Source organism: Plecotus auritus (assembly GCF_963455305.1).
Source record: "Plecotus auritus genome assembly, chromosome: 6".
Lineage (NCBI taxonomy): Eukaryota > Metazoa > Chordata > Mammalia > Chiroptera > Vespertilionidae > Plecotus > Plecotus auritus.
Window position 1 is genome coordinate 29,782,177 of NC_137773.1, and position 15,542 is coordinate 29,797,718.

Sequence of the window (15,542 nt, forward strand, 5' to 3'; positions counted from 1 at the left end):
TCCAGTCCCGTCCCTCAATGTGCTTACAGTCTGGATGGAATTTACACTTAAGCAGTTATAAACCAATTTGATAACTGCAACAACCAAGGTACATGTGAAGTATTATAGGACTCAAGAGGAGAAAGTTATTAATTATACTTGAGAAAGTCAAAGAAGATGCCAGAGAAGAGATTAAATTTACACTGCGACTTGGGGAAATGATTATGCATCCACAAGAGTTTTCAATGCAAGACTTTCCCAAGAGTCTAGTTGGAAGACACACCATAAAGTATACCCATGACTTCTAGAAGAGTAGAGGTCAGCGCTGGAGTGGAAGAGTAATGGTCTGTCTGGGCAAAGTGATCTCAGTGGCCATGACATTGGAACCTTTGACATCACAGCAATGTTCTTATATCTGGCACTGCTCCTTTGCTGGAGTTGTGGAGCTCTTGGTGCTGGGTAAGGATGTTGCAAATTTAGTTCAAGTACCAGCAAGCAGAGGGGGGAGGGAGTAAGAAACTTTCTTTTCACCCCTAAACCCCTTTCCCTACACCATGCTTCCCCTGCCAGAGCTCACTGCCATAATAGCTCTTTGGATAGAGGCAATAGATACTTTTTCTCTGAGACTACTTCCTTTGATTCATCTAATATAATCAAATCTGCACTTGATCTCAGCCAGAATCTGCCTGTTTACCTTTCAAACACAGGCCCTGACCCTGACAGACTAAGACAAAAGTGGGAAATGTATTTAGAAGCCTCTGATTTGGCATCTGGGAATTGGATTTCACCACTCTTCAGTCCTTTATTGCTCTTACAGGAGCCCAGGATGGAAATTTCTTTCCAACCATACCCAGAACTCTGCATGCGGCCTTTAGGACTGTCATCTGGAGATGCAGAGCTCAGAGATATCTTTATCTTGCAGAATTGAGGAACATTAATGGCCATACCTATTGGCCAAGGGAGCCCCTAACAGCAGGACCACTAAGAGTTAATGAGCTCTTTTACCTGTCATTGAGCTTCTCTGGGCTTTGCTGGGAGTCTTAGTTGGGTCTGACTCAGCCTAAACTCCAAGAAGCAATGAGATGACCATTCAGGTGCATCCTCCTCATATTCAGCTTCTGCAGAGCAGAACAAGATCTGCTTTCTCGACCCCTCACAGACCATTGTGCCTAATCTGTTCTGGCTGATGAATAAGCAAACACCTCTGATGGCTCTTTCAGGTGAAATAATAGCTTAAGGATCTGACAAACAACATTTACTGACCTTCTGATCTGAGTTCCTTTGGTCAAGAGCACTGAAACCCTTGACCAGCTTTGCCTATAGCTGTGACTTTGGGGCAGAATCAAGGAGATAACTCCCCTCTGAAGAAGATGAGAGAGACACACCTTTTACGCCCCTAACCCTGGCCCAGCGCCGGTCCCAGCAAATGGTCAATCAAGGGAATGTTTTTTCCTTCAGTGCTGCCTCCCTTCCCCCACCCTGGGACCTCCCACAAGTCTCCTCCTCCCTGCTCCCAGGCCCTAACTCACAGGCAAACAAAGACAGGACTGAAAAGCAAGCAGTCAAGACACAAATGAATGGATCAATTAGACTCGAGGATTTCAGGCACACATCAAGCAGGTGTGGATCCCTCACATTCAGATTACAACCCAATAGGATTTTAAATTTTTAATAAAATATGATCATCATAGTAAATGGTTTTGCTTTTCTATTTTTCCACAACAGTTAGAAGTACATTTTAAAATCAGAACAGCACATATATATACATACACACACACACACACACACACACACACACACACACATATATATATACATATACATATATATATATATATATATATATATATATATATATATATATATTTAAAAGCATATAGATCTGCAACTTTAAGAACTGCCCTCTGGAGGTAGCTGACCACTTCACTTAATCCTGTAATCCAGTTTAGGCATTTCCCTTAGGCACTACCCAGGGCATTCTTGGCAACATTCCCAACTTTCCTCTTTTGCGCTAAACCAGCTTGGGTGAAGTTCATCTTCCTTGACTGGGAACGATTGGGCTGGAGGCTTTGCCAATGCCAATGCCAGGGAAGGTCCTGAAGATTGTGAAGTATGTGCCAGACTTGTAAACTAACCCCCAACCTCTATTCTGAACTGCCCTGGACAATCAGCTAAGGCCAGGAGAGGTTTATCTGATGTAAAATAACTTCCTCTAACAGAACAACACAAAGTCATTTTGGCCAAGGATCTTACTTTCAGGAAAGCTCTTAGAAAGACTAGAGAATTATGGAGGGTATTTAACTCTCTTTTCCTCTATTTTGCTTTGCTCTTCTGAATGTGAGGGCCTGCCCTGGCTCTATGACTTGATAGTATATAGTCCTGAGCAATGTACATAAATATCTCTGAGCCTGTTTCCTTATTCATAAAATGGAGATGCTCACCCTCCTGTCTACATCATGGTTATGGATGTAGTTAATTTTTACTGTGTCCTTCCTCTGTGTGTGGCACTGGGTTGAGTAGATCTGCATGCAATGTAATTTTTCGCTCCTCACCATAGGAAGTAGATATTGCCAATATCCATGCATGTTTTATAGATACATCTGTTTTATATATAAAAAGACTAAGGACCAATGGTCACAGGGTTATTGAATGGTGGGATCTGACAATCTCACTCCAGTTAGGAGACCCACATCCTGAGCTGAATATGAAGGCTCTTTGAAAACCCTGAAGCATTATACAAATGAGGCAATTACTATAATTATATCTGTTTCGTCACCATGTGGGTAACAGGGATATAGGCAGGAGTCTCTAGGCTAGATCCGGTGAAAGGAGTGGAGGTGGGGGGAGGGGTTTGTGGGAGTGACAAGCTCAGGAAAAGCACGGCTCGGTCTGCAGGTTTCAGCCCCTCCCCTTCGCTCTTCATTCATCTCTTTGTTACCATCTCGGGGATTTTGGTGCTAACGTTAATAAAGAGCTTCCAGAAAACTCATCATTTTGATTAAAGCCGGGAACTATCTTGCCAGACAGCACTCTGGAGCCTGCCTACCGCCCGCTCTGCTAGGTTAGTGCAGCCAGCAAAGGCTATTAAAGGATTACAGCCGCTTTCGGCCCAGCCAGACAGCTCCCCCTGGATGCACGTTCTCGGGCGCAGATGCTCTGCCTCTGGCGACGCTGGGAAGAGGCAGGACACAGAAGGCTCTGCAGATTCTGGGTCTGCAAGTGAACATGCTGGCTTTCTGAGCAGGGACCGCTGCCTCAACCCCTTCCTTGACTGCTCTCCCCACCCGAGCCAGCCAGCCACCGCAGCCTTTAAGCAGCTCCGATTTCATTTGAGCCTTCTTCGGCTTTGAGCAACCATTTCATCTCTCCGTCTCCTATCTGCCTCTTTCTTCGTGTGTGTGTGTGTGTGTGTGTGTGTGTGTGTGTGTGTGTGTGACAGAATTTGGCCGATTGTAGAATTATACATGCTCAGCCTAATCAAAAGGCGAAAAGCATCCGCCACCAAACCCGCTGAAAGACCAAGTTGTAAAACATCCCTAGCTCTCTCCCCTCACCCCCTATCCTGCCATCTGCGGGGTGTGTGGACTGCTGAAACAAGCTCCGCCTCCTCTCCCCCACTCAATCCTTTATGAATTGGGCGGCGTTAACCTGGGTAATTACAGCCCACAAAGCATGGGAGAGCCGAGGTCTGAAACCCAAACCCTGTCTGGATCAGAGAGAAGAGGAGAAAGCTCCAACCACCTGGGCTAGCATTTCCCCCACGGCTTCGGAGTCCTTCAGTTGACAGTGGAAAGAATTTTCCATGGAAACAAGAAATGTAAAAATATACTTCCTGCTCTCTGTAAGACTTTAAAGCTCCATAATCAGAATACTAGGTCTAGATTTAGCTAGTGTGAATTACGTGATGTTTAGAAAATTATTTAATATTTCTGGGCCTTGGTTTTCATGTGTGAAGGAGACAACAGCACCCACCTCATGGGCTGTTTTAGGATTAAATGTAATTATCCTTAAAGAGCACATAAGGCGGTACCTGGTGCAAAGTAACAACTCATGCATTTCACATGGCAGTAAGATCAGAGCAGCAGCAGCTTTATTCATTTGTTTAGGGAATATTGAACAATTACTTATGATGGGTCAGGCACTTTATTAAGCATTTTGCATATGTATGTATTTATTTGAAAATACATTATCTCATATATGTATATATATTTAAAAGATTTCCGTTTTATAAATAAGGAAACCGAAGGCTTAAGTTACAAGATGATTTGCCCTGAATCAAAGAGGGATTTGGTAATAAAGCTAAAAAATTATTCTCTCACTGACTCCCCAGCTCCATAATATATTTTTATTTCTTTTTACTTCTTGAAGCTTTGGGGATGGCGGAAGAGACAGAGTTGAGCTCTATTCACAGGCCTAGTATTCTGATCCCTAGAGTAGCTGGAAAGGGACTATAGTGTGTGTGTGATCAGAGGTAGACTTGGTGATGGGGAAGCCAATATGGTCCCGCTCCCCAGGGGCTGCCACTCCTGGTGTTTCACCTCCTCTAGGTGGGCTGAGTGATCTGGAAGAAGATTTTATGGCTGCCTGGTGCCTCAGGCCACAGCTGGGCTAATTTTCAGTAATCTTGGAGCGGAAGAGATAAATACAGTTGAGTATTTTTAAGCCTCAGCTCTTGCTTTGTGCCCAAAATAACTCTGCCATTTCTAGGTTAAGAGTATAAAGACTTCACGTGCTAGGAACCCAGATTCAAAAATCAGAATAGCCAGTCTCAAATCTTCCTAGGTCTCCATAGTCAGCTAAAAAAAAATTTAAAATAATCACATTTCTTGTTTCTGTGACTACCACAGGGCTCCTTTTAAAAAAATCATTAAGAACTTCAAGATAGCTACAGCATCATATTAAACCAAACAGGGCTTTTCCAAGTGCTGGGCAGCCATGCTGGGACCCCGGTGCCACTGCTGGCTTCCTCCTTCAGCACCAACACTTGACAGTGACTCTTTCCAGGGTCTCACACTGACTCCCTATCCCACCCAAAACTGTGTATGGCATAATCATTCCACCTAGCAATAGCACTGCTTCTGGCTTTGGTTGAGTTTTCAAACTTTTCTTCTCCAGCCTTCCCCCCTTATTTTGCTACAATCTGTGCTTCTTAAATTTGGCAGCAATCCCAGGCTCTGTGCTGCTGTGTCACTTCTCAGCCTTGAGCAACCATTTCTAGACAAGCAGTGATGTCCCTGCACTGAGGGTATAAAATGGAGGAGCTGTCAGAACACTGCAGCCGGAGAGCAAGAGAAACAGTCATGGAGAGGGCCCTCATCCCCACCGCCCCCCAACTCTGCACTTCAATACCACTCCATTGAAACTAAACAGTTTGAACCCTATTTGCCGTGTGCCAGGTATTGTGCTAAATGCCAGAATATTGCATTGAGTAAATGCTAACATGTTTGCGTGCTTAGCGTGAGCTAAGCATTTTTGCATGTATTGTCTCATTTAATCCCTATAGCAGCCTACAGTCTTGCATCTTTCACACACTAACAAACCTGAGGCACAACAATTAAGTGCTACAGCAGGGATCTGAGGCACTGTGCAATGCCACACTGCCTCCTTAAGTTCACACAGGTAAAATTTAAACAAACCTGCCCTTCACTCCCCATATTTTCTCAGACATAATCAAGACCAAATCCACCAGAATTACCTAAGAAAATTCCCCAAGCCAGTTCTTTTTACAAAAATGCTGCACACACCCCACTTTGGGTGCCACATGTCTAGACACTCAAAGTTTCCAACCCTTGTTTTAGGTAGAGAAAAACACTAAGTTGATAAGAAAGCTCATGAGTTAGTCTTCATATATTATAGGTTGTTTTAAAGATTCATAGAGCAAAGGGGGCTTATACGGTCTCCTTTCTTAAGAACAAACTAACAAATCTTCTGGTGGCTCTCCATTGCTAGCAAATGAAACTACAAGTTCTCTAGCTGGATTTTTAAGGCCCTACAAAATCTGACTTCAGACTAGCCTTCTGATCTCATTTCCAACAGTCCTTCATCCCTCTCTACTCCTCAGATGTACTCATTCCATTTACCCAGATTACACACTTCCGATTTTTTTTTTTAGAATGCATGTATTATTCCCTTTGCCTGGAACTATCTTCCTTCCCACATCCAACTTGCCATGCTTCAATACCCAAATTACATGTCACATAATCTCTGACCTGGTCCCCTAAATTCCCAATTCCATCTTCTGGATTCCCACAACATCCAGCATTCATGGTTACTGAGGGAGCATTAGGGCCCAGGGAAAACAATCTGGGGGACTCTCTCAGGAAAGGTGAGCCAGCTTACCATATTTACATGGGGCTTGTTTTGATTACAACACAGATAGAATCTGAGTCCCATTCTGGACTGACAGGCCCTGGTGGCTTGTCTCCGCTTCCTTTCCCCTCATCGGCCCTGCCTATGCATGGCACTATTATGGTTCTTATCACATAACATTGTAACATTTGTTTTATTTCTTTACATTTCTGTTTCCCCACACTAGCCTATGAAGACAGGACTATGTTATATTGAATATTATATTTGCATCACCTAGAACAGAGATTGGTCTTAAGCGGATGGTTAATAACTATTTGTTTAATGAATATATACTAGTAGAAGGTTCCAACAAAATTCTATATTGAAGCCAAGCCAGGGAAAATACCTTTGGAATGATATTCTAATATTTTACTTCTTTATGTGTTTTGTGTGTGTGTGTGTGTGTGTGTGTGTGTGTGTGTGTGTGTAAGAGAGCGAGAGTATATGAATGAATGAGTGATTTTAAAGAGAATGGTGGTGGTGGTGGTTTAAGGAGGAGTTCTAGGGACCTGCCTATGAAGTGGGTTTTGTGAGGATCTTCATAGGGTCCTTCAAATCATTACCATTTAGAGGGCTAGCATCCTGGAAGGCAAGGTTGTGACCCTGAGTGAGAAAGGACCAAAGCAGATAACTTCTATCTCTAAATCCCTATATGTAAAGAGAGCTATTGAAGAGCTCATCCTCCTTAAGAAAATTTCACCAAGGCAGATATTTAGAATCAATTTATTCTTGGAAATTGACATGACACTGATCATTGACTAAACAGGACCCCATTCACTGCAGACAACAGGGACAGCAGTTTTATTGATATCTTGGTGACACATGAGCCTACAGGAGATGCTGGACTCCAAGGAAGCTCTTTCATGGGTCTCATGCCTAATCACTGTCAGAGGCATAAGGGGTGGTTTATTCTCCAATCAGAGCTGCTGAGAGTCTCCAATCAGATGCTCTAGGTTTTGGAGGTGCCTAGCCTGTTTGGATTTCAAGGAGATAGCTAGTATGAGAATAGGTTTGTTATGCAAAATGCTCCTAAAAAAAACCCCAACAAATCCTGAATACATGTATATCCATGGAATTGGCCCAGAATCACCCTCACCCCTGACCCTGACACAGGATGCCTCATTGAGTAAAAGCAAGTGAGATACAGGAATACTGACAAAGCACCTTCTCTGCTCCACTTCCCACAAGTCCCAACACACACATACACACCAATCAGGCTCTGCACTTTCTTCTTCAGGGACGTCCTGGGTATACATTTTAATTTGCTTTCACCTAGACACAGATACTAGATGCATACAGGACAGGTAATATATGTTGCCCCTGTCTCCTGGCATCACCCCGGGGAGAGAAACTTTTCTGCTAGCTGCCATGCCCTTTAATTGAATCCTTCCAGATTAGCCTGTGGATGATTCAAAGAGTACTATCTCGTCCTGACTGCTCCCCAACTTTAGGAAAAATACTCTTAAGCCCGGGACAGAACAATATCTCTTGTCCCTTAATAATGCAGTAGGAACCATTTTCCTCTTGTCTCCACATTTCCATTCCCGTAGAGAAGGGAATACCCACCAAACCAATATTTCCATCCTGTAGCGATAGGTTAGGAAGGGAGCTCTTACCTTTAGCTCCACTTCCTTACTTACTCTCCCCAATAAGGAAAAGTTGTTCATTGGATTGGGGAGATTTCCATAAATCATACTATATTGTTTTGTCATTTTTAAAAAAGCAATTAATTATTTATTTTTTAATCTTTATGGTTGAAAGTACATAAATCATACTTTAAATAGATTGTGCTTCTTGATTAACAAAGTTAGCATCAACAGTCACTATTCCTTCATGACACACTTCCCTAGTTCTCTTTCTCTTTCTCTCTTCTAGCTTAGCCTCTGTTTGGTAATTAAACCAGGACAGTTCTCCCTCCTCACTAAGGGAGAGGTCTGCCATTTTTCATTTTTTTCTCTTGCATTTGGGAGGTTGGACACCCTATCACATTCTCCAGACTATCCTTACCAATAATAAACCCGATTCTGAACTTTGTTAGTCTAGTCTTAATTAGCTAAGATTTGGAGGTAAAGCAAGTGATTAATTAGTCTTCACCAAACTTCTGACAATAGCCTTCAAAAAGCATTTAAAGTCTTGTCCATACTGACTACATCCTTTTCACAGTCCTAATATGCACCTTATTTTACCTTCACCTCTACTGAAATTCACACACAGACACACATAGCCATCTGTGCCTGAACATGAAAGACCTTGTGGTAGAAATATAATGGTCCCCCAAAGATGTCCATGTCCTAATCTCTGGAACTTGTGAAAATGTTATGTTTCATGACAAAAGAGACTTTGCAGATGTGATCCTGACACAGTGTAATCACAAGGATTTTTATAAGTGAAAGAGAAAGGAAAGAGAGTCGGAGTCAGGACGAGATTTGCAGACACTGCTGTTGGCTTTGAAGATTGAGGAAGGAGCCAGGAGCCCTGAAAGGTAGGCAGCCTCTTAAAACTGGAAAAGGCAAATAAATGGATCCTCCCCTAGAACTTCCATAAGGAATGCAGCCCTGCTTATGCCTTGATTTTAGCCCAGTCAAACCCATTTTGGACTTCCTATAGTCAGAATTGTAAGATAATAAATTTATATTGTTTTAAGCCATGTAGTTTGTGGTAATTTGTTACAGCAGACCTAGGAAACTAATATAGATTTTGGTACCTGGAAGTGAAGTATTTTTCACCTGATGTGTGGGACAAAATAACAGTAGTTTGTTAGTTAAGTGCATAGGGCTCACCACCAGAGAGATAGGCATTCAAATATTGCCTTTGCCATTGTATTCATCAACAAATATTTATTAAGCACCATTGTGTGCTACACAACTTACTTGACATTGGAAATATAATGATAACCAAAATAAAACACTAATTGTGTGACTGTAGAGAAGTCACTTAATTCCTGAGCCTCAATTTTCTTATCTGGGACATGAGAATAATAATATACTTCTCTCTTATTTAAATAGGCAATGCATGTAAAGTGCATTAACACAGTTCTCAATAAATAGTAGCTATTATTAAGTCTTTCTTTCTCTTGTTCTAAAAGACTATTTCTAAAATCCAGGGGGCAGGATTTAAAGACTCCAAAATTTCAACAATAAAGACTGTCCCACTGACACACACACACACACACACACACACACACACACACACACACACACACCCTTGCTAACGGGCATTGGCTGAGAGAAGGAAACTTCTATATACCATGGCTCATCATCAAATACAAAACCAAGCTGCCCAGCACAGAGGTGTCCAGCTCTGGCCTGGTTACCTACCTGGTGATGCTCCTCTTCTCCCTAAAACTCTTGGACATGCAGTGTGGTGAGCACTAACGTAAATCATTCATACTGGCTGAGGCTTCCAGGCTTGCCACAGATCTTTAGGTGACCCCCAGTGCTTATGGGAACAGAGATGTGATACCTGTTCTTGGACAAGACAGTCTCTATGATGCAGGGTCAAAAGGGGTAAGAGGTGAAGACTTAGGGAATGTCACTTCACTACTCAGCTTGGCCCATCGTGTCACCTAGAGCAACAGCTCTGGACACAGGATTGGCCCAAGGTTGGAAGTAAATTGCAGCTGGCAGACTTTCTTGGACCATCAATACACTTGTTTGCTCAGACCTTCTGTATAGAACAGGCTGTACATATTTTTAAAGTTTGTTTAGTTGTTGTTGTTTTTATATTCAGTGGCAGGGTGCCCCATTTGGGATTCAGCAGTCCAAGGACAAAGCCCTAGTATCAGTAAACTTCTCAACATTGCTGTTCTCTTGTGGTTCCTATTTTGGTTCCTAAAAGTTCCTAAACCTTTCAGAGTTATACATCTTGAATCTGACTTATACAAAGCTATCAACTTCTTTTTTTAATATATATTTTATTTATTTTTTTACAGAGAGGAAGGGAGAAAGATAGAGAGTTAGAAACATCGATGAGAGAGAAACATTGATCAGCTGCCTCCTGCACACCTCCTACCGGGGATGTGCCCGCAACCAAGGTACATGCCCTTGACCGGAATCGAACCTGGGACCTTTCAGTCCTCAGGTCAAAGCTCTATCCACTGAGCCATACCAGTTACGGCAAGCTATCAACTTCTTGTTTTAATACCAGCACAAACATCCTTTCCCCCCTTATTTCCTTTGGTATTGCCACCCTTGAGCCTGCCATCTCCTATCCTTTACCTAGTCTGCTCCCTTGAAAGTAGACTGTTCCAGCAGCAGCTGAGGAAGCTCTTGATGTCTCTGATATCTGCAATGGCATCAATCTCTGCTCCCCTCCTTTTTCTGACTGTGGGTAACAAGCTCCAAGTGCTGAGGCAGAGAGAGGCTCCTCTCCAATCCACATGCTTACTTCCAGGCTTCTCGGCAATGAGCTCTCTTCTATGACCCTTCCCTAGAGGCCCATAGTCTCTAGCAGTGCTTGACCTGAATACGTTTCTCCAGATTAGGCAATGACCTTCTCAACTGCAAAGTGACTGCCTCTGTGAAAATGAACTTTTCAAATTCTTTTGGGATCTGGGCCAAGTTTCTCTGAAAATATTTGTCATTAAAGATGCTTGCTGTTGCTGGGGACAGGCTTTCCCTTCTAGTTTACTAGAATCAGAGTGGCTGAGGGCAACACTTGCTGCAGCTGCAAAACTTAAAGGAATTAAAAGCTATCACTACTCTTCTGCCCTTGATCCAGGTCATAAGTAGATCCTTCTTGTCCAAGCACCATCCAGAGAGGAGCTCCAAACCCACCAATTCCAACAATTCAAGCAATCTTTCCTACAGAATGAAGTGTGGAGTTCTACCCTCCTCTTCCTCTTCCCCTTCCCCACAAAGCTCTCACACACACAGGTAGCCTTTCATCTTTGAGTTAAGTCAGGTGGCAGAGTTGGTGACCCCTCTTCCTTTGCCCTTTGTGACACTAGGATCCTCCCTGGAGAAACCTGAATTTCCTTTTTGAGGAGAGGCTTAAAAATTCAGATGCACAGCACGGTATGCAGAGAAAGCCAGAAGGAAGGGTAACTCAGAAACTCTCCTGTCCCGTGCAACACTCTTAAACAAAAGAAGAAGAAGGTGTACTATTTTTCCACGACATTAACTCAAAAGTTGTTTCTCATGATGCAGTTTTCAGGGGCCAGGCTGTACTGCTCCATTGGTACATTAGAGGGATCAATAATAACGGAAGTAACTGTAATGAGTCTCCATTTCCTGGCCCTGCTTTAGCAGCTTCTCTGCATCTGTGGGATTTGAAGGGAACTGCAGCCTAAGGGAACAGTTCCTGCTGCTCTTCTCTGCTCATCCAGGAGCATACAGCTGAGGGCACACAGGGCTGGGTTTTCAGGAGGCACATGATCTCTGTTTTGAACCTCTATTAGAGAAGACATTGATTTATTGTGCATCATGGCCCCAGCCCTGACTGTATTCTGCCAAGGCTACCAATTCTGGAAGAGTTGATGTAGGAAAAAATGAGCAAGGTGCATGAACTACAGGGTGGAGAAAAAGAACTATCTCATAACCTATTTATTAAACAGAAATGTTTAAATTCAGAAAAACCAGAAAGTCTTCACTCTAGTTGTTTATCTCCATGACCATTAAAAATGGAAGGTGCAGTGTTCTTCTAAGAAGGAGATGAACAAAGTCATGGATAGATGGAATCAGTGCAGACTTAAGCTTCATGGCTTCTCCTCGGTAGAGTATTCTAATTCTCCTTGCACAACATCTTGCTCTCGCTCTCTCCAGGCCAAGTCAGAATACACAAGGTAAGCTACAGAGAGAACTCCAACAGACATGGTGAGCTCCACACCCCACATAGTAAAAGGGCATCTTAAAGGACTCAACTTTCCTCAGCTGTGAGATGCAATGTGAGAGGGAGGATACTGGCAGGAGGGAGCTGCCCCACCCACAGAGATTGCTGATCTCATTTCTTTTCCTAATAAGGATATGCACACACCTCCCAGGACTATCATTGCCATGACAACAGAAATTGAGGGTGAGCAGGTTAGTGGAACAGCAAGTGAGCTGAGCGTGATTTCCAAATTCTCAAACAAGGCCTGAGGCTGCACTTGCTCACGAAGTGGAAAAATTCGTGTTGGCAGTTCTAAATGGATTCCAAAATATTAAGCCTCATGCCTTCTTTCTGGGGAAGAGTCAGAGATGGAGTCTGCGTGGAGGCCCTCCGTGGGGAGTTAATTTTCTCAGAGGACTAGGAATCTCTAAGACAATTAAGAGCCTGAACCCCCCTTTAAAAGTAGGACACATAAACTCTGTCCATTTGCCACAGCAAAGAGATGTGGCCAACCAGGGCAACAACATCCCCCAAGGACACAAAAAAGACAGGCGCTTCTAAAAAATATTTTGTATGATAGAGCCTTTCCACAAAAGTAACTCAGACCAACTCAGACCTACATTCTGAAGCTGAAGGATAGATCTATACCTTGACAAATCATTGATATAGCTACCATTTACTAGGCTCTGTAACATGTGTGTATTATCTCATTTAATTCTTGCAACAACCCTATAAAGCAGACAAGGCTATTATCTCATTTTACAGAAGAAGAGACTGGGAATCAAGAAAGTAAAGTAATGGTCCCAGGTTTCCTCTAGGAACTAGTCACAAGAGGGTACTCATTAGAACTTCTTCAGAGCATTCACATTAAGAAAGTAAGAGTCGTAAACATGAATGGCTGGTCCTTTAATGCCCCTCTCCTCAAAACACATTCCTCCACTTGGAGAGAGACTGTAGCTGTATGCCCTGCACTCCCTATTTAGCCATTTTCTTTCTCTGCTCAGTCTCACAGGAATCTGGGTAAAAAGTAAGAAGCTGGAGGGCCAGGTCTGCTTACACAGAGAGCCTGGAGAAAGGGGCCAGTAATCAGGATTAATGGATTCAATGCCTGAGTTGTTTTGTTAGAGCTGCCGCTCTGGGATGTCCCCATTGGTCCCTTCAGAGCAGGGCTTTTGGGGACTGTGTAAATAAATGAACAGTGTAGAGACAAAGCAAAATAATTCATCAGTGGAGGACAAACAACTGCAAGGAACACATGTGAATGAGGATCCCAGCACAGCAGGTCTCTCTCCCTCAATGCCATGACTGCAGCTGTGTGGGTGTTAAGAGAAGGTGCTGATTCATGAGGTCTCAGACCCAAGTGTAAGGAGCCTCAGGAACCAGGAGGAAGCCTTCTGGAAGCGGCTGCACCTTCAGCATGAAGCACTGAAGGACAACAGAAGCAATGAAAGGCAGGTTCTACTAGAAACAACCAAGCTTTCTGAAGCATTTACCTTTTCTTTGGGCAGAATTAATAAATCCCTCTCATTTCATCCCCACGAGGGTGGCTAGGGATGAATGGACTGTATAGATGTCAGGATGACCCCAAAAACTATAGAGTGTCTGTTTCTGGGCCTAGAAATGAGAACTACTGAATTCTGGCTACCGGGTTATCAGCCAAGACCAGCCACATCACATATTGTTCAAAAGTATCCCAGAAAAAAGGGAGTAAAAAGATTAGACATCTATTAATATTATATGTCAAGCACTATATTCAGCTCTTTCTTCTTACCATGGCAACTCGGTAAGATAGGTGTTATTATTATACCCTATAGGATACGTCAGTGGTCGGCAAACTCATTAGTCAACAGAGCGGCAAACCGCGGCTCGCGAGCCGCATGTGGCTCACGAGCCACGGTTTGCCGACCACTGGGATAGGTAATTAGGAAGACATGAATTTAAGCAATTTGCTTATGCTTACCCAGCAAGTAAGTTTGGAATCGTGGTGCAATTCAGATCTGATGCCACATCATAATCTTAATCTTTATGCCATATTCCCTCCAAACAGTGCAGAACATATTTTGAGCCCTAAAACTTAAGAGTACCAAAGGACAGAGCAGAAGGCAGAGGAGTAGCTCTTTAACTTCAGATCTTTGGTACGAAGGGATGTTGAAAAGTATGGTTAGGTCACCCAGGGAGTACATGGAAGATGTAAGCTCTGTCCAGCTCAGTCCATGAGGACTGTGACTCATGAGTCCGCAGCCAAGCACAGTCCTGGAGAAAAGGGATTACACAAGAGGGATTGGGACAGTAGGGAAGGGGAGAAATGGAAACTCCTTCCCTATCTTCTGGCAAGAAGATGAGTTCCTAACATTCTTTTGAATCTGAAGGAGAGACCTGAGCCATATGCAAATGAAATCATCAGTACACAGTCCCTATTTCACATTTGCCTAGGAATATACATCAACCAGCATCATCAATGAAAGGGAGAATGTATTCAAAGTTAGTTCTTGGCTCACCAGACTGACCTCTGAGAACAAGAAAAGACCTGACATGAAGGTAGCAGGGCATGACTTCGTGTGGCTGCTTTGATTGGGTAGTTCTCACCTTTCCAGAGGCCTCCCCATCCTGAAACACTTGGCAGTCTAAACCCACCTGCTCATCCATCACTTCTTCACTCCATCATTGGCATTGGGGCTACAGATTTGTCAATGAATGTTCTTCTCTTGCCATCTGGCAATATTAGCTCCCTAATGAATTACTTTAACTTGTACATTTGTTTTTTTGACAAATGTGACTTTTAGTTAAATTATGCAACATTCATAAATAGCAAATGCTGGCTGATTAGAATCAATGAAAGCCTTTAGAGTTGCCAGCAAAAATGGGCCCTTAACTGCACATGTTACTTAGATAGCTTAATCATTTCAAAGGCATCTGAGTATTTTTGGAAAGTACTTTTTACACACAAACTTATGTCATCTATTATGTATGTGAGTATGTATTTGAATTTGGATAAATTTTTGCAAGCCAGCCATGTTCTGAATATAAGTGCTAGATATACTTGGCTATGAAGCAAGACACACTTGGGTTTGATTCTACTTTTGCCACATGAACCTGGGTATGTTTCTTAACCTCTCTGTGTCTCTAGTTTCTCATATGTGAAATCAATATACTAAATCCCCTGCAAGGTTGTCATGACAAATAAATGAAATCACACATGTAATGTGCTTGGCACAGAGTCTGGGTATATATGGCTCAATAATTTATTAACTATTATCATCATCATGATGTTCTATTCATAGAGGATTATGGAAGACACCATTTGCAATCTCCATAACCCTTCCTTTCTGAAAACTGCCACAGGGATGGGCCCCCAAAGCCATCTTTTTATTATATAACACTGCTTTAGTGATTGGGTAAGAATAAGG

At 42.8% G+C, this 15,542-nt stretch overlaps 1 protein-coding gene across 16 annotated transcripts in view; it reads right to left on the bottom strand.

The window, feature by feature from the left end:
• Positions 1-15,542, bottom strand: part of LOC308250372 (protocadherin gamma-C4) — a gene marked incomplete at its 5' end in the record, with an annotated part of 563,663 nt that overhangs the window by 379,578 nt on the left and 168,543 nt on the right. The window lies entirely within an intron of this gene.